We start from the raw sequence: 22,122 nt of genomic DNA, 5'->3' as shown, positions 1-22,122 counted from the left end.
GAAACGCAGAGACCAGAAGAGTCAGGCATACTGTGGGAAGACAAACCTTCAGGACTGAAGGAAGGAAGTTGGAGAGGAGCGTAGACTTGTTAGGAGACGGGGTCAGAAAGAAGACAGGGCAAGATGGGGAGCATCCCAGAAGACCAAACAGAGGACTTTGCATGGATTTGAAACCCCACTAGATGCCATTGCAATGTTTCTGTGATCTTCTAGGCCTCAGTCTGTAATCCTAAGACATAGTGACCATTAAAAAAGTCTGCACTCAGTTTGACGATCTCTAGGTCCTTCCATGTTGATGCAAATGATATTTTTTCATTCTTTCTTATAACTGAGTAATATTCTCTTGTAAATATGTACCACATCTTCTTTATCTATTCCTCTGTTGATGGACATTTTAGGTTGCTTCTATGTCCTGGCTATTGTGAGTTGTGCTGCAAGGGCTGCATGCATCTTTCCAATTATGATTTTTCTCCATATACGTGCCCAGAAGAGGGATTGCGGGATCATTTTGTATCTCTACTTTTAGCTTCTTAAGGAACCTCCATACTGTTCTCGATAGGGTTGTACCAACTTACATTCCCACCAACAGTGTAGGAGGGTTCCCTTTCCTCCACACCCTTTCCAGCATTTATTGTTTGTAGATTTGCTTTATGATGGCCGCCCTGCCCGGTGTGAAGTGATGCCTTATATCATATGATATCGCCTATATGAGGAATCCAAAAAAAAAGGGGGTACAAAGGAACTTTTACAAAACAAGAATCAAGTTGCAGATGTAGAAAACAAACTTATGGCTTCCAAGGGGGAGGGATAAATTGTGAAACTGCCATCGACATATACACAGTACTATATATAGGTAGCTAGTAAGGGCCTACTATATAGTGCAGGGAACTCTACTCAATACTCTGTAATGGCCTATATGGGAAAAGAGTCTAAAAAGGAGGAGATGTATATATACATGCTGCTGCTGCTGCTGCTGCCTCCCTTCAGTCATGTCCGACTCTGTGCGACCCCATAGACAGTAGCCCACCAGGCTCCGCCGTCGCTGGGATTTTCCAGGCAAGAACACTGGAGTGGGCTGCCATTTCCTTCTCCAATGCAGGAAAGTGAAAGTGAAGTCGCTCAGTAGTGTCTGACTCGTAGCGACCCCATGGACTGCAGCCCACCAGGCTCCTCCATTCATGGGATTTTCCAGGCCAGAGTACTGGAGTGGGGTGCCATTGCCTTCTCCTGTATATATACATACATACATATATTTATATATATATATCTGATTCACTTTTCTGTACACCTTACACAACTCTGTCAGTCAACTACACTCCAAAAACTTTCTTCAAAAAGTGCACACACGTGATTGTCTTCCACTCCTATTAGAGTCGGAGCAGATGAGATGCAGATGTTACTACGTGTCTTTCAACTGACATGTATGTCTTACTTAAACCAAGGCAAAGACAGTATTAGAGCGCCAGTTTATTTACTAAAAATATAAGATAGGTACACAAATCCCTCAAATTCTACATGAGTGGCATGCAAGTGTAGTGATATGATTGCATCTTTTGGTAAAATGATTGCATGAAAGGCCCAAAGAAAGGTCTCTTGATATTCAAACAATACATTCCTGAGTATGATTGTAGAGCTCCTCCTGTTTACAGAGAGAATCTATTTTTCTATGTCTGAATATTCTACCAAACAGATTCAACACAATATTCAATGTAAATACCAACATAATAGTCTACTCTGTGTAGGCCAGTAGGATGAGGTAGGTGTGTCTACAGGGCAATTGAGTACCCAGGCCAATATGCTCATATTCCTGGATGACCCCTGCCACACCCTGAAAACAAGCCCAGGTTGCCTCCTTGAAGGCTCACAGGCCACACGGTAACGGGGGTGGTCTTCCCAGTTGCGACCATCCAAAATAGTCCTGCCCCTGCCAACCCAGTCGCTGACCGATAACGCAAAAATGAACTCAGCCCCAACCAACAGAGCCTGGTCCAAATCAGTAGAACCTCCCAGCTTGCCCACTGACTAGAAAGCAAAAATGAATGTTGCTGGGTATTTGTCACTGAGGTTTTGTGGTTGATTATCATGCACTGCCTTTGAGGCACGAGAAAATGAATGTGGCTTGGGAGCCCAAAGACCTGATCTAAGGCCTGGTACCTCCACTTGTGAGATATATGTTCTTGTAAAAAAAAAAAAAGCATTGCATCTTTCTAAGCCCCCGTGGTACTCTCTGTAAAATGGGAAGAACTACACCCAAGAGCAGAATTGTGTGATGATCTGAGCAACGTGTAAAGCACTGGTATTTAATAAGCACTTAATACCTGGAACTTTAATTAGTATCCCCCCTATTTCCACAACAGTCTTCATCCAATGATACTGACAGCACAGACTTTTAAAAAGCACATTCTCTGTTGAGGCTGGCAAACCAGCATGATGAGGTGAAAGCGGTTCGGGGGCTCTGAGCACCTCTTCTTTAAGGCCAACTTGTGAAACCACCAGCTAATTTAAAACAGGCTCCTGCGGACAACAGACATCCCCACAACCATAGTGACCCGGGGGCTGGGAGCACACGGCTCCCTCTACTTAGTGAGATCCTTCCCTCCTGGGCCAGACCTGCCCAGAGCTCAGCAATGGTGGACAACTGGGGAGTCCCGCTCAGACCACCCAGGAGGCTTAGCTGATGCACTTGGCTGCCTAATTACAACATGCACTGATGAGAAGGCAATGTTCCCGCAGCCTGAGCTTGCCACTGCCCTGACTCTTGCTCTCAGGGTCACTCCATGGGGGAAGCAACGCCTTTGATCTACAAAGCCCATGTCCACTTTGATCCTGGTCACCTTCGGGGTCAATCTGTCAGCAGCTGGCCCTTCCCACCATGTCCGTCACCTGTGCCCTGAGACAGGCATTTAATATTTCCAGATGGAGAGAGACTGAAAGAGATGCTGGAAGCTTCTGTGGTGAAGCCAAGAATGCAATTTGAAAGAGACTCAAGATGCTCTCCACACTCCATCTTTTTCTTTGGATTCCTCTCAGCCATAGGAAAGGAAGGGAGCAAAGGCTTTCATGTCCTGTCAGTCACTGGGCATTGTTACCCCATTATCACAATCAACCTAGAGTCCAAGCTGAACCCCAACACTTGCTATCTAAGCAACTGTGGGGAAGTCCCTACACTTTGCAGACCCCAGTTTTCCCATCTAAGGAATAACAATGATTTATTTAATAATAATATATGTAACATACCTGGCTTTGAAATACTCCAAAACATCATTCACATGTGTACGCCTGCCTACTCAGTTGTGTCCGACTCTTTGTGATCCCATAGACTGCAGTCCACCAGGCTCCTCTGTCCATGGAATTCTCCAGGCAAGAGTACTAGAGTGGGTTGCCATTTCCTTCTCCAGAAGATCTTCCAGACCCAGGGATTGAAACCAGGTCACCTGCATTTGCAGGCAGGCGCTTTACCATCTGAGCCACTAGGGAACTTTTCAGACCCCAGTTTTCCCGTCTGAAGAATAACAATTTCTTAATAATAATATATGTAAAATGCCTGGCATTTAAATACAATGAAACATCATTCTCATACTAACTGCCTGATCGAGATAATCACCTGCCATCTTAGAGGGGAAGAGACAGACACTCAAAGATCCAAGGTGAGTAGGGGGTAGACATGAGATCGGAGCCCAGGTCTTCCAGGCTCCAAATACCCTATTGCCATCAGGTTACACTGCCTACTGTGACTTAAACACACTTATCTACACTTACGGGCTTCCCAGGTGGTGCTAGTGGTAAAGAACCCCCCCTGCCAACACAGGAGACATAAGAGATGGGGATTCGACCCCTGGGTCGGGAAGATCCCCTGGAGGAGGGCATGGCAACCCACTCCAGTATTCTTGCCTGGAGAATCCCCATGGACAGAGGAGTCTGGGGGCTACAGTCCATGGGGTTGCAGAGAGTCAGACACGACTGAAATGACTTAGCACACACACATGCATCCACACTTGAAAAGTTCATTCATAAGCTCTTCTATGTGAGTTAATTTTCCAAATCATTTGTTTACTTATTTTTTAGTTTTTTTAAATGTAGCTTTTCCATTTTAGATGGAAATATTTCTAAAATGATTGATAGACTACTCTTCCTTCCTGAGAACAATTACTGAGTACATGTTTAAACTTTTTGTGCTGATACAGTGTCATTATTATAACAACCTATCAGACTATTATGACTATCACTTAGAAAGCTCTATTATAAAATGGCTCCGGCCGCCCACTCTCTCCCCATTCACCCATCAGGCTCCCAGCTCTCGCCACTGTTTATCTCTTGCAGCCTTCCCCTGCTTCCGTCTGCTTTATCAGTGATTCTCAGCATCAGTGAGACAGTAATTATCTGGGAAGTTTGCTAGCCACGCAGGTATCAGGACCCCACCTGAGAGATGCTGTAGGTCTGGGGTGAGGCTTAGAACCTCCCAATTTTAATAGGCTCCCCAAGGATATGCTGATGCAGGTGGTCTGAGAATCACACTGAAAATATATTGGGCTGAGGGCTGAAAACCAAGTTACTCAATCATTCATCTATTTAGCACATGTTTCCCAGACGAGGCATGAGTTTTGAGACATGGAGGTGAGACACACCAACCTCTGTATCCTGGAGGGTTTACAGTCTAGTGAGCTGACAATCCTCACGAGCAATCAACAAGGCTGTGCTACGAGACCTAAGAAGTTTGCAAATGAAAGGGCTCTTAACCCATCAAGGGTGGCTTTGCTATGGCACAAACCACACAGTCACATTTGAAAAAGTGGGTTCCTGTTCCTGAAGCTGGAAGGTGACTCTACATAGAGGGAACAGAACTTGCAAAGCCAAAGGTACAAAGGGAGCCCGAAAACGGGAAGGATGTGCAAGTGACAGGATACTGAGGTCCTGTGAGATGAGACCAGGCTGGAACTGAACGAGTACTAGTCCTACCAGTGTGGGCTCTGAGAGGAAGGTGGGGGTGTATCCTGAAGGTGACCAGGAGCAAGGGAAAGGCTTTCCTCAATATTATGGCACTGTTAAATCTCAGTTTTAGAAAAACCAAGTGTCTCCAGCTCCTTCATCTGGCTCTGTGCCCCTGAAATCTGAGTCCCTTACTAGCTCAGAACCTCTTACTTAGAGCATTTTTGACCCAAATATGATCAGGCTTCCCAGGTGATGCTAGAGATAAAGAACCCATCTGCCAATGCAGGGGATGCCAGAGACACAGTTTCGATCCCCGTGTTGGGAAGATCCCCTGGAGGAGGAAATGGCAACGCACTCCAGTAGTCTTGCCTGGAGAATCCCATGGACAGAGGAGCCTAGGGGGCTACGATCCATGGGGTCACAAAGAGTCGGACACAATTGAAGCGACTTACCATGCATGCACGAAGTATGGTCAGGCCCAAAAGCTTGGGTATCTGGTCATCAATCATAATGACGTCAATGCTCATAATATAGAGGCCTTTTCTATAGCAATTTTCCGGTCATCATCTTAAACATATACTAGTGTGTGTGTACAAGTGTATGTGTGTGTGTACATGAGTATGTGCGTGTATAAATAAACTAAGTGTGCCCCCAAAGTCCTGCCTGTGCTCTCATCTTCCCCAGAAAAGGTAGGACCTGGATCCACCTTAGTCCTTGGAATGTCTTCCCAAGACCCAGCGACCATCGTCACGTGCTGTCAAGGTCACCATGACCCACACTTCCATTTGGGTAAAATGACCCACAGAACACTTCCCAGGAGAGTCTGGCACCAAACGCCAACAAGCAGCAGACAGGGTCCCATGACCAGCACTCACCCAGCCACCTGACCGAAGCTGCTCGGCCACGGCTTCAGTCACCCCATGGCCTTTCAGCATGTTTGCTTCCAGACCGGGGGGCCCCCCAAAGTCAAGCAGCTCCCAGTGTCCCCACTGCTGCTTTCTTCTCCCCCTCCCCATCCCCCCGAGCCTGAGTTCTCTGATGCTAAGTCCAAGCCTTCCTGGAAAACTGAGAAAGCTTCCCAGCCGGGACCCTCACAGCCTGCGTGCCTCTACATCTGTCAGTCATCAGCCAATTTCCCTTCCAACAACTTGCTCCCCCTCCTTCTCTTCCTGCAGCCATGAAGCTGAGTATACTGCATTACTGATCATCATTATTTATTGGGGCAACGTCTATGACACAAGAAAAAAGGTCCTTGGGGTGTTTCTCAGTTCCTCACAAACACAATACTACAGACACTGGATGAGTGGGTTTTTTTCTCTACAGCAAGCACTCCTCTGAAAGGAGCTCCTACAGTCAACTCAACTCTGACTCTAGTGGGAGCTAGTGTGGATGCCAGAGGAGACGGGGTCAGGCCCACGAGACTACCTCCCACTTCAGATACCATCCCCAAATAGTAGGTCCTGAGGTTGCTCCCAACTTCTTCTGATGTGGCTACAAATTGGAAGTTCTTATTCCCACCTCCTTAGATTTGATCCTTTGTTAGAACAGCCCACAAGACTCAGGGGAAAATTGACTTACATTTGCTAGTTTATTATGTAATAAAGGAACAATAAAGGATCAAGATGAACAGCTAGGTAAAGAGGTCTGGAAGAATTTTGAGCACAGGGGCATCTGTTCTCACAGATCTGGGATCCATCACCCTCCCAGCTTTTGGGTATAGTCACCAACTTACACACGTTGAAAACTTCAAACTCCACACAATGGATTTTGTAAAGGCTTCATCACCAAGGTATGATCCATTATTCACTCCAATTCCAGCCCCTCACCTGGGTTCGATCCCTTGGTTGGGAAAGTCCCCTGGAGAAAGGAATGGCTACCCACTCCCAGACCAGAATTCTGGTCTGGAGAATTCCATGGACTGTATAGACCATGGGGTGGCAAACAATCAGACATGACTGAGCGACTTTAACCTCACTCTCCTCTCCAGAAAATGGGGAGTGAGGTTAACCTTCCAAGCTTCCAAGCATGGCTGTGTCCTCCTAGCCTTCAGCCCCAGGAGCCCATTAAGAATCACCTCTTGAGAGGGAAAAATATTCCTACTAACCTAGGAAAGCCCCGAGCACTTGGGAGCTCTGGTTAGACTCTCCTCTCACTCAGGAAATCACATAGGTTTTAGGAGCTCTGTGTCAGGAACTGCGGCCAAGACTAAAATGTAAGAACAAAAGACTCTTCTAGCACCCTTATTTATAAGGGTTTTAGAAGCTGTGTCAGAAATGGGGGGGGGGGGGCAGAGAACAATGGAAATATTTCTTATTACTTCCCTATGCTGAGGTCATTTAACAACATCATTTCACTTAAATCTCAAGGCAGTCTGCAAGAAAGCATTATTATCCTCATTTTACAGAAGTTAAAACTGAAGCAGAATGATTCAATTATTTGCTCATAATCACTCGGGAAGCCTGGAGTATAGCTGGGATTCAAATGCAGGGTTGAAAGCTGGCCCCCACTGTAGCCCTGTGCCTTTCACTCAGCCTTTTTGCCAAAAGAATATTTGTACTTTGCCTTTCTGTGCCCTGAGTACTGATGTCAAACTTTTCAATATTTGGACTCATCTCTCTACATGTTATTCTATCCCCAGGATAACAGTGACCACCCCAGTGCTTCCCCGGGATCTGTAGACACTTCAACAAAAACACACATTTCTGAACCCAGAGACTTGTGAACCCCTTTTAATCCTGTGCGTACCATAGACATCACTTGTGTAATGGCAAAGACGAAAACATACCAACAATGGAAAGGATGTAGAAATGTCAAGTTCAGTTTTTGAAGTTGAAATGTTTATTAATACCATTCGGGAACTGGCTGTTAAATATGACCACGGAGGAAGGAAAAATCCCTCTTGTCTTCCGCCCTTCAAAGTCCCTCTGTGTCACAGCTGTGAAGTTTCAAGGAGGCGAGCGGGGGTGGGAGCGCCTCGCAGAAGACATTTCAAAGATGGAATCCGGCGCAGGAATGAGGCAGTGTGGTCCCAGCGGGTGATGCGCGGTCTTTCTTCCTAATTGAATCCTCCTGTTTGTCATGTTCAGCCTCCCAACGTTGCTTTTGGACCCTCCACCAGCACCTCAAGAATGCAAAAAAAAAAAAAAAGAATATCTATAGCCCTTGATAAGATACATATTGAGGGATCTTCTTCCAGTGTTAAAGACACTCACATTTTATAATGAAGGACCCTCTAGAAACAGATTTTAAATGCGCAGGAGCAGGCTCAGAAAGGGTGGAGCAGAGGAGTTGCCCCTGGGAGTGACTTTAAGCTCCTTATCTATCTTTTCTCTGGTTGTAAAACACTTCACTATTCCAGGATGCTTCATGGCACCTTTCACAGTATCTGAATAAACCATAACTTACTAGAATGTCAGTTGGGTTTACTTATGCTCCTTTTTAAAGATTATAACTAGGAAACATACAAGAGGTTTTCATTCACCAGCACACACCCACGTGCTCAGTCATGTTCAACTCTTTGTGACTCCATGGACTGTAGCTCACCAGGCTCCTCTGTCCATGGGATTCTCCAGGCAAGACTACTGGAGTGGGTTGCCATTTCCTCCTCCAGGGATCTTCCTGACCCAGGGATCGAACCCACATATTCTGCAGCTCCTGCATTGCAGGCAGTTGCTTTACCATCTGAGCCACCAGGGAAACCATCATTCACCAACGCTGAGGGGCGAATTTACTTAATCAATGTGCTTCCATCTCACACATGGCTCTGAGCAATCAGTTGAAACCATAGAGTTTAATGAAGAAGGGATTTGAGGAGGGAGGAAGGAAGGGAAGAGGAAAAGGCACGAAGCTCAGAAAGAGAAGGGAAGATTCCTGAGATGGACACTGAGCAATCTCAGAAGGTAGATGTCTCTCTGTGTCAGAGGTAATACCCTCTTGTGTAGGAAGAGTGAGATGAGAGTCCAGGAGGGGAGTCGTGGATGCAATCCATTCTCCAGACTTTTCTAAGCTGGTGGCTTTGAACACATGAAAGAATGGGCAGTATGGCCTAAAGGACTCAAACCAGCGTACACATGGAATTCAAAACACAGAGGTATAAACAGTCCTTCTTTCAAATACAAGCTCTGAGCTCTTGGTTTGGGGACCAAGAAGGCTAAATGTGAATACTTGCTAGGCTTTATAGTCGAAATGTGATATTCAGCAAAAACTAAAAACTGTGTGCCTCAGTGTTCTCATCTATAACATGGGAATAATATGATCCGCTTTGTAGGATTAGGTGATGATTCTAAGGTTGTGTTGTAAGCCGGTGGCAGAGGTGGAATTAGAAGAGCGATCTCATCATTCCTGGTCTGTTGTATATTCTCTGTGCGTTTGTGTATGTGTGTCTACATCTGTGTGTGCAGTTGTGTGATGTCACCTTTAGACAACTCTCCTGTATGAAATGACAGCTTCACACAACAGGACGACATGATGCTACATTCCCTGAATCTCCATTCCTGCCTGTGTACCTAAAGCATGACAAGTGAACTTGCTTAGTACAAAACACTCTTTTCTAATTCTTGAGACTATGGCCAGATGGTATGAACAGCTGAACCTCCTTAGAAAAATTGTTAAGAAAAGGCAGAGAAATAGAAGAATACAAAAATAAGTGTCTAACTTTCAGGAGAGGAAACAAAAATTGTGCAAAAGAGAATAAAAACTCTACACTAAAAAAAACAAATTGTTGGAGTTCAACTTGATGGGGACAAGTATTCAGGACAGGCTGTATTGACAATGCTTGAGGTACCAGAATGAATGATACGCAAAACTGCAAAAATGCACAGAAATCTGGCACTATGGCTAATACCCAACACAGAGACACGGTCAACCTCTTCACAGGTGAATGGACATGACAGGGATTCCTTGGTTCCTGATTATCACTGTTTCTCCTGAGTATATTTGCCACAACAAATCCTGTTTTATTTTTCAAAATCAATTTTTCTAGCAATGCCTATGCTTTGGTGTCCCTAATATATGGGAAATATTGAATATGAAGAAAAAAGTGAAATCAGATTAAAGGGTGTAAGAGTCAACACTTGCCCAGCACCTGCCAGATGCCAAGCAACACGCCAGGGGGCAACCAGAACATCTCAAACCCTCTAATTCTCACAAGTTCTACAGCATCACCTGCATTGTCCAGGTGGGAAGATTGAGGCTCCGAAAGGTTAAGTTGGTTGCTCAAGATGAAGGGATGAAATAGAGTTTATATCCTCCAGGGATGTATGATGCCAAAGCTCAGTATTCATTTATTTAAAAAGACGATTTAATCATTTTCACAAAATTGATAAAGATGATTCTGAAGGAACTTTGCTAGGGGCTCTGCTATCTTCTTCTCAAAATTATCTCAACCTCACCATTTCCTTATTTTGCCTAGTCTCTCTGAGCTCCTGACAGCGGTGGGAAGTCTGCCTGGAGGGCTCTGTTCCAGCATCCTCCTCCCACGTTACCTCCACGTTCAAGTGCACAGACGAGCCTCGGGCAGTACAAGAGGTCAGCAGTCCATCAGCCAACCCATGTGTTCCAACAGCCCGTTTCTCCAGGTACAGCACTGGCACGGGAACAAGTGCTAATTACTCCACCTCCAGCATCCTTCAGAAACAGCAGGGACTGGGCTGAAAACCAGCCAGGGCAGCCTGATCAGCTCCACAGCTACAGAAGTTCTTGCTCAGAGGAAGTCGTGGGGGGGCACAGTGACGGGGGTGTGTGTGTGGGGGGGGGGTGAGCGGATGCCTGTGCATGGGGGGGCGGCAGGACTCCAGCCTGGAAATGCATCTGTCTGCAAGAAGCTCGGCTGTCTCTCTGGTCTCCTTTGCTCTCTCTTCGTTCTTCTTTTTTTTTTTTTTCTGTTCATTTTCTCTTCCCCCTTTCTCTTCTTTGCATCTTTTATTTACAGCTTCCTTATATCCTTCTCTATAAGTTCTCTTTCTCCCTACTTCCTTCCTTCTTTTCTTCTACCATTTTGTTTGCCTTCTTGCCTTCCGACACCCCACAACTAGAATATTCTGCACAATATGTTATATAGTTATACAAAAATAAATAAAATAAAACCTAATCATATATATATATATATGATATCCTGAAGATCTTGGTTTCCTAGAAGCTGTGTCCTACTCTCTCTTCTGATTCTGGAAAAGATTGAGGTCTGTCAATCTCAGAGTTCGGGGAAATCTCAGAGAACATCTAGTTCAGTACCCAGTGGATGCAGGAGTCACGTGGGTGACACCCTCAACAGGTGTTCTCCAAATAGTTGTCGGACCTTCTCTCTGGTGGAGGAGAGTGGAGAAGATGAAGGGCCCGGGCAGCCCAGCACTGCACCCATGTCACCCTGGAAGAGTGGAGACTCAACTGAAATCAGCGAGCTCTAAGGGAAGCCTTTGTTGAAAATGACTTGAATCCTCAGGGAAACTGAGATGTGAACATCACTGTGGCCAAGAGGGCTGTGCATATTGAGTGATGCCGGTTTTCTGTAAGTTGTCATGATACTTGAGCAAGATATTCTTCTGGAAGAGTCCCTGAGGAGGCCTTTGCACAGCCCTCATCTTCTAGAGAAACAGAACAATAAACGTATGCATCAGTTAGTCCAGAACTAGGACTAGAACCCAAATCTTTTGATGATAATTGCTATCTTAGCCCATTGCACTCAGCTCTCTCTCTCTCTCTCTCTCTCTCTCTCTACAAAAAGCAGGCCGGTCTTGCTGGGAGATTTGGGTGCAGATCAACCACAAGGATACATCTCGGCAATTCTCCTCCTCTGCTACCTCATACATCCTGTCTCCTCCTCCATCCCCACCTCATCTCTCCCTGACCTCCATCACCTTCTTAGTCCCCATGCTTATCCTAGCTAACAACTCAGAAATACCAGTGACATACGGTGGCCTTCCTGGTCTTGTGGCCAGATCCTTGTCCTGGAGAAGAAGAAAGAATGCAATGCTAGAACAAAGAGACAAGAGGCATTCCCTGTCAGCACCAGCATGAATTCCAGAACAAACACTAGCACCAGGACTCCAGCTGACTTTCTGGGAAGTGATGAGACCTAGGATGCTATTCTTGGTAACTCACAGTGATCATAGGAGGCAGCATTGGTCTATAAAGACCAATGGATAAAGATGGATAGAGATGGATAGGCCTGGATGCAAGTTAGAGATCCTTTACCCTAACCCTTCTCCAAATGGAGAACTAAAGCCCAGAAAGGGAAAAAAACTTGCCAAAAGTCACACATCATTTACCGACAAATCTGAACTAAAATTAAAACCCACGTCTCATTCTTGACTCAGAGCACCCACCATTGTGTGAGACACAGAAAAGTACTCAGTAAATGCTGGTTTCCTTTCATCTTTTCCCCCCTTCTCCATCCCTTGTTCCTTCATTTCCTTCCTTCTCATCAGATTAAAATAATTTATAAGCACTTAGTGCTTCTTTTCCTGGGATTTTTTCCAAATTTGGTTAGATTTATAGATCAATAATTTTCTGTTTTCATTTATGCCTATAAATGCACTCAAAGGGGTTCTGGAATCCTTTCTTTGTCCCTCTTTTCCTCCCTCTCCAGACAGGGTGGGGAAGAACCTAAACAAATGACTTCCTAGAGTTTCTTCAAACCCTGGTGAGTTCTCCAGGGCTCCCTGCAAGCTGGAAGGAGCACGGTGTAGGCAGGCACCCTCCTGGTCCTGCTGCAACTCTCATGCTGCTGGCATCGCCTGGATGTGGTCCTGGGAAAGCACAGGAAAGCAGATAAGAGCCGGGGAAGTTGGAGGTGGCAGGAAGAGCTGTCCCCCATCCTCATGGCTCAGTCGAGCTTCCTGAATATGAAATGTGCAATTGGATTTGCCAAAGACAAAAAAGTAACATTTGTTACAAAATCCAGCGCCTTGAAGCTGTATAAAACCTCAGTGCTGGACCAGAGAGGAATCGTCTTCTCCTCTCCCTCCACAGATGACTTTCAGGGGCTCTTTTCCTCCGGGGACTTGAGGGGGGGAGGAGAAAGGAGATGTCTAATGGCAGGTGCAGGGTGAGAAACACGGAGCCTTGAGGTCTGAGATCCTCGAGTCCCATCCAATTCTGTCACCCTCCAGCTGAATGACTCTAGCCTAGGCAGTCAACTGGCTTTAGTGCCCCAGGTCCACTACTCACAACTGAGTGACCTTAGGCAAGCTATTTAGCTTGGCAAATCTCCTCACATGTGTAATGAGTATGATGACACCTACTTGGCAGAATTGTGATCAAGATTAGAAATGATTAGCACGGAGTCATTGTAGAGATCTTGATTATTATTCTGATCACTATCAAGGAGAAAGGGGGCCCACTTCAAATATTCCTCCACTGAAGTGGGATTCCTCTGTGTCAAACACTCTTACAGGCAACTCAGCAATGGCAGAGCGAGCCCTTAGCTTCAGCCTCAGAACTTACTGGATCTGAGTTGTGTGTCTGGAAGGAAGCACCCAGAATGCTCACCAGATGGGTGTTGTATAAATAGCATCTTTGCCATGCTGTTGTTACTGCCCAAATTCCCTTACCAAGAACTAGGTTGTGTCTGCATGTCTGTGCCCAAGCCTCTCTCCCCCTGACTGGCGTGGCCCCTGATTGCCATTGGACAGGTCCCCATCTGTGGGTCCAGGGACCCCGTGAGCAGTGGGTAGATTCTTGGCACCTGCCCCCTCTACCATCTATTCAATCAAAAGAGAGCAGCACCAAGGATCTGGCAACAACCGGAGCCCCTTCCAAGCCTCCAGGCGCAGCTCCATCTGGTGGAGCGTCTTCTGTCTGGGACGCGACCACCCACGCCATCTCTTCCCATCCAACAGTCGGGCTCTGGGTGATTCAGCTTCTGCTTCACTTCTGCGGGATCCACTCTGCTCTGAGGGCTGGATGGCCTGTCTGATGAGTGAGCAGGAAGTGTGGGCTGGGTAGCACCTCCGTCTGAGGCTCCAGGAGAGCCTACTCACATCCGAGATGTCAGGGAAAATTCTTTCCTATCATTATTTTTAGCCTTATTAGCTCTGCGTTATCTTGGAGAGGCAAAGCACAGAGAAACACAGAAAGAGGGAGTCAGCTTGGCTCCTGATTCTCGTTTTGTCGCTCAGGAACTGTGTGACCTGGATTCACTTTTATCTTTCTAGGACTCGGTTTCCCCATCGGTACAACAAAATATACATCCTACTCAGTTTATGATGGTGTTCCATCCTGTCCTGAGAACTGTATCATAAATTGAAAATATTATAAGTAAAATTAAAAGAAAATATTATAAATGCATTTCCTCTACCTGACCTAGCAAATATCATAGCTTAACTATGATGTTTAAACACTATGATGTGTTTAACACATCATAGCCTGAAAGTGTTAGTCGCTCAGACATATCTGACTCTTTGCGACCCCATGGACTTTAGCCACCAGGCTCCTCTGCCCATGGAATTATCTAGGCAAGAATACTGCAGTGGATTGCCATTCTCATCTCCAGGGGATCTTCCCAACCCAGGGATCAAACCTCAGTCTCCTGCATTGCAGGCGGATTCTTAACCGCCTGAGCCACCGGAGAAGCCTAGCCTGCCTCATATGTGGTTAGACACTTTCATTCGCCAACAGTTGGGCCAACTCACCTAACACAAACCTATTTTATAATGAAGTGTTTGAATAGCTCCTGTACCTGATGACTACTGCACTAAAAGTGAAAAACAGAATGATTCTCTGGGTCCAGATGGTTGGAAGCGGCCACCAGTTGGGGTGGGCTGACCTCAAAGCCCAGGCTCATGACTGTGTGGTGACTGGGAGCCAACATTCACGGCCACTGCCAACATCACGAGACCGTGTCATACTACATATTGCTAGCCCAAGAAAGATCAAAATTCAAAGTACAGTTTCTACTGAATGTATCACTTTTGCACCAGGTAAAATTGAAAAATACTAAGTTGAACCATCATCAGTCAGGGACTTTCTCTGTAATACTGTCAGCCCATTTCAACGTGGAAGGCTCAAAAGAGGTGATGGTGGTGGTGGTGGTGGTTTAGTCACTCAGTCGTGTCTGACTCTTGTGACACCAGGGACTGTAGCCTGCCAGGCTCCTCTGTCCATGGGAATCCTTGGAGCGGGTTGCCATTTCCTTCTCCAAAAGAGGTGATAACAGAGGTGAAAGAGCATTGCCAACTATAGACCAATGTTTAATTATCATAAACTTACTAACCCCCTAGTGAAAAGATACTCTCTTTTTTTATCCTACAGCTGTTCCTTTTAGATGTTACCTGCTTATGAATTGGAGGTAGGGACTGGGACAAGGGCTTGGGAAGTTGGGAGAGAAGAGAGGACTGATTCATCTCAAAGTAAATGGGGATCTCATTCAAATGTTGGTTGTTGCTCATTCACTCCGTCATGTCTGACTCTCTGCAACCCCAGGGACTGCAGTACACCAGGCTTCCCTGTCCTTCACCATCTACTAGAGTTTGCTCAAACTCATGTCCACTGAGTCAGTGATGCCATCCAATCAACTTCAAAATGTTTGGAGTTTGCTAAACTAAATCCCTTCTTTCCCATCTTTTTTGTTTCCTACTCTTGCACCATTTTTCTTTGAGGAGACTGTAAGAGTGGATCCTTTTCCAGACACAAATTCCAGAGATACAATGAGGTGAAATCACCAGAGAGCCAAGAAAGTATAAGAGGAGACAGAACCAAAAAAAGAACTTGGAGATAATATAAACTTTATTCTACAGATGGGAAAACTGATACTCAGGAAGCTAGGATACCCTGCCTCAGGTCAAAAATCAATAAGTGGAAACTTCCTTGGCAGTCCAGCAGTTAAGACTCTGAACTTCCAATGCAGAGGGTGTGGGTTCAATCCCTAGTCAAGGAACTAGGGTCTCGCATGCCTGCAGAGTGGCCCCCACAATTTTTTTTTAAGTGTAAAAAATTTAGTAAATAGTGTAGCCTGGGTTCAACTCAATTGTGTAATGCTCCAAAGATCATTCTGTTTTCATTATACCATTCTGAGCAACTTTGGCAGCACTGGAGGGAGTATGATGCCATGAAAAAATATTTTTTTTTTATATGAAGATTCTTGGAGTAAGGAATACTAATCTAATTCACCATGAAAGGTCTTTATTCTAAAACCACCTCCCTAGTCTAAGGTTTTATTTTCTGACATTAAGACTCTATTACTGAGATGGTTTTCCTGATGTTAACCCCTCCTCTTTCCTATTTAAATGTTCTTGCAACTCTATCAGCATCTGGGCTTCCCAGGTGGCTCAGTGGTAAAGATTCTGCCTGCAAGGCAGGAGATGCAGGTTCAATCCCTGAGTGGGGAAGATTCCCTGGAGAAGGAAATGGCTGCCCACTCCAGTATTCTTGCCCGGGAAATCCAGTGGATACAAGAGCCTGGCGGACTACCATCCATGGGGTTGCAAAAGAGTCTAACACGACTTAGCTACTAAACAAGAACAACAACTCCATCAGGTCAGTATCTCCAGGGCACAGGGCAAATTCTTAAGCCCCTTGTAGAATCTATCACTTTCATTTCATTCTATCTAACGTCCCTCTGCTTTGTCCAAAGTTCACCCAAGCAAACTTGATCTCTGTTCTTATTCGCTGAGATGCCAGTAGCGATGGGGGCAGGGAGTAAAAAGGACACAGTCTTTGGAGTCACAAGATCCGGGCTCAGCTCCCAACTCTGCCATGAATAGTCTGTGAACTTGAGCACGGTCATAGAGGTCTTTGAGCCTCTGTTTCTTTGTGTCTAAAATGAGAACGCTGACATTGACCCTACAAGCTTGATGGAAGCTTAAGTGATGTGATTTATTACTGAGAACCTAGGGAAGTGAAATGTATTTGATTGTTATCAGCATAGAGGGCAATCTGCAAATAGGCTTCTGATGCAGAATTAGCTTCTTTGTTATATTGATACCCCCAGCTTTATTGAGACATAATTGACATGTAACACTGTATGAGTTTAAAGTGTCCAACAAAATGATTTTGATATGTGTATGTATTGCAAATAAAGAAATTTAGTTAACATCCATTGCTCACATAGTTATCATTTATGTGTGTGTGGTGAAAAATGTTACATTTTACTTTTTTTGAAACTTTGAAGTATGCAATACAGTATTGTTAACTATAGCCTTCATGCTGTAGCTTAGATCCTTGCAAATCTCCAGTTTCAAGCGCTTTTCCTTTAAAGAAAGAACCATGTCAAATGACTTCAATTCTGCAGCCTTCAAATCATCTTTGTGGAAATGATCATCTTTCAGGCAGATGCTTGTTGTCCCTTAAACTCTGAAAGTGTAAATCAATTTAGTCTCGGACCTGTCTGCTTGCAATCAAGCCATCACTTTTCTCCTTCTCCTCCTTTTTCCTGTACAATGTGTTTCTCTTTTCAATGAAGTTTCCCTCCTGATATTAGCTATTCGGAGCCCAAGAATACAACACTTGGAATGAGATTCTGTGAATCCATGCTGGGAAATGTGGGCCCCGTGTCAAGAATGAGTGCCTCCAGCTCAGTCTAGACTATAGAGTGAGGCTCCAAGGGGAAGCGGTGGTAGAGATGCTGCCTGACTCATTAAGCTCTTGGGCCGGGACCCAGGCTTGGAGCAGGCAGCCTGCATGTTGTTGACAGTGATCTCCAGCTGGCGGGACCCTGAGCCGATGACTTGACCGAGGCCGGCTTCTGTCTCTCGTTTCTTTGAATTTTTTATTTGTGTGGCATCGTAGGGAGCTCTGTTTTTCTCAGCGTGGCTCCCCTGGAAGACTTAGACAAAAGTCTGGAAGCCCTATTCTTGCCAGATTCTTCATCTCACCTGCCTAGTCTTTAAGTTCTGAGCACACACCTCCATCTCCCTGCTAGAAGTCTGGTATCTGCTAGAGTTCACAGAACTCATCCTGGCTTCCTTGTGTGTCTTGGGGAGAAAGTCTGTCAATTTCTTTTTGACATGAGGGTAGTAGAAGGTCAGGAAGACAGTTCTAATTACCATGTCTGCCACCTTAGGCTAAAGACCAGACTTCCCCGAGGAAATACATAATAATGTTGCATTTAATTGAATCCAAGATGCCATTATGTAAGCCCTTCTAAGAAAGAAAGAAAAAAAATGCTGCCAATTAGACTGACTCGCTGTTGACAATGAAATACATTCTGGATTCAGAGATGTTAAAGTGTTGGGGCGGGGTGGCGGGGCGGGCGGGGAGGGGGTCAGGGAGTGGGGTGTCCTAGAACAAACAAAATGTAGCACCTATCTCAAAAGAGTTTTTGCAAAGATTAATTAAGGTCATGCAACTGAAAGTGTTTTGCAAACAGTTAAGTGCCATAGATATGCTATTCAACCCAGAGGTCAGTCCACTGGCTCAAACTCCAGTGATACCATGTCCTGGCTGTTTAACCACGGACAACTTCTCTTACCCTGGTGGGTCTCAGTTTTCTTCTCTGTAGAATGGACGTAGTGATTCCGATTCTGCTTCTCCTGCAAAGGTAACATCCTAAGTATATACAGGGCATGTTTATACTCAATTTTTTAAATTTATCTGAAATTCAGATGTAACTGGGTATCGTATATTTTTATTTGCTAAATCTGGTGACCCTAAGGAAGACAATAGGGATCAACAGATGTCAGATGGAGGGCATTCTGAGTCAGAGGAGTAAGACCTGGGAATTTTCAGAAGGTCACATTAAAGGTGAATGGATGGTGATCTGAAAATAGAGATTCTCTCAAGTTTCCCATGGGGGCGGCGGGTGGGTCTGAGAGGTAATATATGCGTGATGGGTGAGGGGTTTCTGGGAGACAGCAGAGACAAATAGACACTGAAGGCTGAAAGCTGGGGTGGCAAGAACATACAGACGGTGCTCAGATGGTGTCTTATGAAAAGCCAAGAGCAAGTCACCAAATACATGTCTTTCTTTAAAAAAAAAGCAAAGAAGTGAAGATGACTAAGTGAGTAATAGCCGCAGGAAGAGAACCCAAGTTGCACTGAGTTAAGAACATGTTCCAATGTTTTTCAATAAATGGAGGAAAAGCTGCAAATTATTCATTTGTTATTTTTATAAGATTTTCAAATCTGTGATTTTTTTTTTCCTGTTGTGTCTCCAGTTTTTGTATCCACAAAAATATTTCTCCTCCTTCGTAAGTAACTTATTTTTGCAAATGCAGTCTCGAACCACACCAAAATTGCAAATGTAAAGCTTGTTTCTCTCCTCTCAGGTCCCCGCTGGATAGAATCCCAGGTCAGCTCTGGGCTTAATACTACCCCCTTGTTCCAAGGAGAAGGCAGCACTTGTGTGCTGTTTGGTTTTTTGGACTTTAGAAGCTGCTAAATTTGGGTCTTTGATATTTGACCGTGTTTCTGAGCTATTGAAATAGACTTGGGTTGTTGTCAGTAAGAACTGAATGGTATTCATGTTTTCTCAGAACACTCAGACTGGTGAATGAGGTAGATGGGTTATGGTTCCTGGTTTACCAGTGGGGAGACTGAGTCCCAGGCCTGTGACGCGGCAGCCCACACCCTTGCCCTGGGTGGATGAGAGCTGAATGCAGGCGCTGGTCCCCTCCTTCCCCACCAGCTGTCTTGTCACTTTAGTTAAAAACCATATGGGCCTCCATTGCCTCATTGAGGAAACACGATGAATATATACTTTATGCAAGATTATTCGTGAGGATCATATGAAATAATATGTATGAAAGGGTATTGTAAAGTATGTAAGTATTAGCAGTTCTTACATATTTAGCTTCTTGTCAGAACCGGAAGAATTTCAGTCATCTTAGGTGGAATCTTCATTCCTGTTTTCTAAATAATGTACCCTCATTTAGGGAAGAACCAATTTTCCAATGTTAAGTCTCACTCTCACGATAGAAATCTCCAGCCTTTTCTCCAGGGGCAGGAAAAGCCAACCTTGACTTTGGTATGTCCTCTTACAAGGTGGGGACAGGGAAACAAGTCTCTTTGGTCACTGACAGGAGCTGGTGTATGTCATACAGGGAAGCAACAAGAAAAAAGAGCTTCAAGAAAACTTAGGATCTTTCATTGCTTTCTGTGTATTGTGGAGGAGGATTGTTCATAAAAAGAAAACTGCTAAGAGCAAGAAATTATTCAAAATCTTTCTCAGCAAAATGTAAGTTTTGTTCAGAAAAGCAAGGGTGTTCTGGCAATATGAGAGTTTACTGCCAATTAATAGGACCAATTTCCAAAAGCTACAGGTGGAAAACAAAATTGTCACTTAATTTCAAACAGGCATAGTTTTCTAGAATCTGTATTTTTAAAAATATGATCTAGATAAGGACATTTAGAGCCAGAAGAAATCTTGGTATTCACATAAACCCATTCTTGTACTTTGCAGATTTTGAAAATGAAATCTAAGAAGGGATTTTGATGGGGCCATGGAGCAAATACAGACAGAGCCAGAAACAGAACTTAGATTGCCTGCCTCTCAGGATCATTAATTTTCAGGTGTACCAAACTCTTTTTGCCTTTTTGTGGAATTTGCATGCAATCTCCTGCCTGGAAAATAGACTGCTTATTTGCATCACTTGTTCATATGACAATAATGTAGTAACAATGCACCCAGCATCACCACTGTTGACATCAAAATTTCCAAAACTGATTTCTTTCTCAATGAAACTGACCTAATTTACATTGCTCTTATGGTTCCTATCTTCTTACTGAGATCAGAAGGAAATAGTTCCCTCTGAAGAGAAGATGATTACAGCTGGTCCTTTCTATAGCTGAGAAGCATCATTTTGTCCTTAGCATGTCCTTCTTTCTCAGCCCTCTCTAGCTCTCTTAGCAGCATGATGCCATCATTTGAAATGACATCTTCAAAAGATGCTGACTGCTTGTGTTTTCCACAAAAGGCTTAAAAAAAAGAACCATCAGGATTGTAGAGATTTGGTAGGAGGATTATTTGCTAGCTCGAAAAACAATTTTTTTAATTGTTTAAACTACACGAATGCCTTACAGACAAAAGTGTCTATAACAAACTAAACCCAGATTTCAGTAATAGAGGAAAGTTTGTTACCCCTTGGCAACTAGATTCTCATATTAGACAATGAGACTCACGCACCCATTCTTCCTTTTTTTTTTTTTTTCTTTGCCTAGAGCTCTAGAAACTTAAAGCTAACATTTTATTCTTAATTGTGGATGTCTTCTCCCAGCTAAGGCATCCAGAAATAGTGTTACAATCAGCCCCCTTTTGCCTTTTATCTTGAGTTCAAGGGTTTGAGTTTCATCTTTCTTATATATACTTTGAGTTGCCTAGAATCATCTTTTTGCAATTAGTCAATATGAAAAAGAAAATATAATTAGCAGGAGAAAGTGATAGGTCAACAAAGAATTGATCTGGATCAACTTACAGAGAAAGGAAGGCTATAATAGACTCCGCTCCCTTTGCCTTGGTCTCTCCACCTGCACACTCTCCTTCTTCCCTCTGAACTATTCCGCTTTTCTCTCTGATGCTGGCGGAACTGTCAGTCATAGTTCCAGCCCTCTCCTCAGGGTCAGCACCTGAGTATCCATGAACAATCACGAGTACCCTTATGCCCCGGCCCCACTGATTTGTTGAACCTAGACAGATCCAAACGTATGCTTCCCAGGGCTGGCTTTGTGGATGGATAGAGAGGACATATTTCCTCCCTATAGAGCAAGAGCTTCCAAAGGCCATATTATCTGCTATTTATGGAGGTAGCTTATGACTAATGAAGCCAAACAGAGGGACTTCCCTAGTGGTCCAGTGGTTAAGACTTTGCCTTTCAAGGGAGAGGGAGTGGGTTCAATGACTGGTCAGGGAGCTAAGATCTCACATGCCTTGAGGCCAAAAAAACAGAACATAAACAGCAGAAGCAATAGCAAATTCAACAAAGAGTTTAAGAAAAACTTTTTAAAAGGCCAAGCAGAGATAAGCTGTGTGGAAAGATAAGGAAAGAGAGGAAGAGAGAGCAAACTCTGATGTTCTTACTCAAGTTCTTGGATCTGAACTGATCTGAAGCCAAACAGAGAAGGGCTCGCCCTGCCAATATTTTGAGTTACCCGACCAGCTGAACCTCAAACTTGATGTCCAAAGAGTTCCAATACATTCTATTGTTTCTGTTCTTGAGATAATTTCAATTGAGCTTTTGCACTTACAGCTGAAGATTTTTGAATAAGAGAAGGAGGCAGCATGAATCAACTTAGTGGAAGAATCAAAAGAATCCTGTCTTCAAGTGA

This window comes from Dama dama, chromosome 11 (assembly GCF_033118175.1).
Source record: "Dama dama isolate Ldn47 chromosome 11, ASM3311817v1, whole genome shotgun sequence".
Taxonomy (NCBI): Eukaryota; Metazoa; Chordata; class Mammalia; order Artiodactyla; family Cervidae; genus Dama; species Dama dama.
This window is presented reverse-complemented; position numbering follows the sequence as displayed.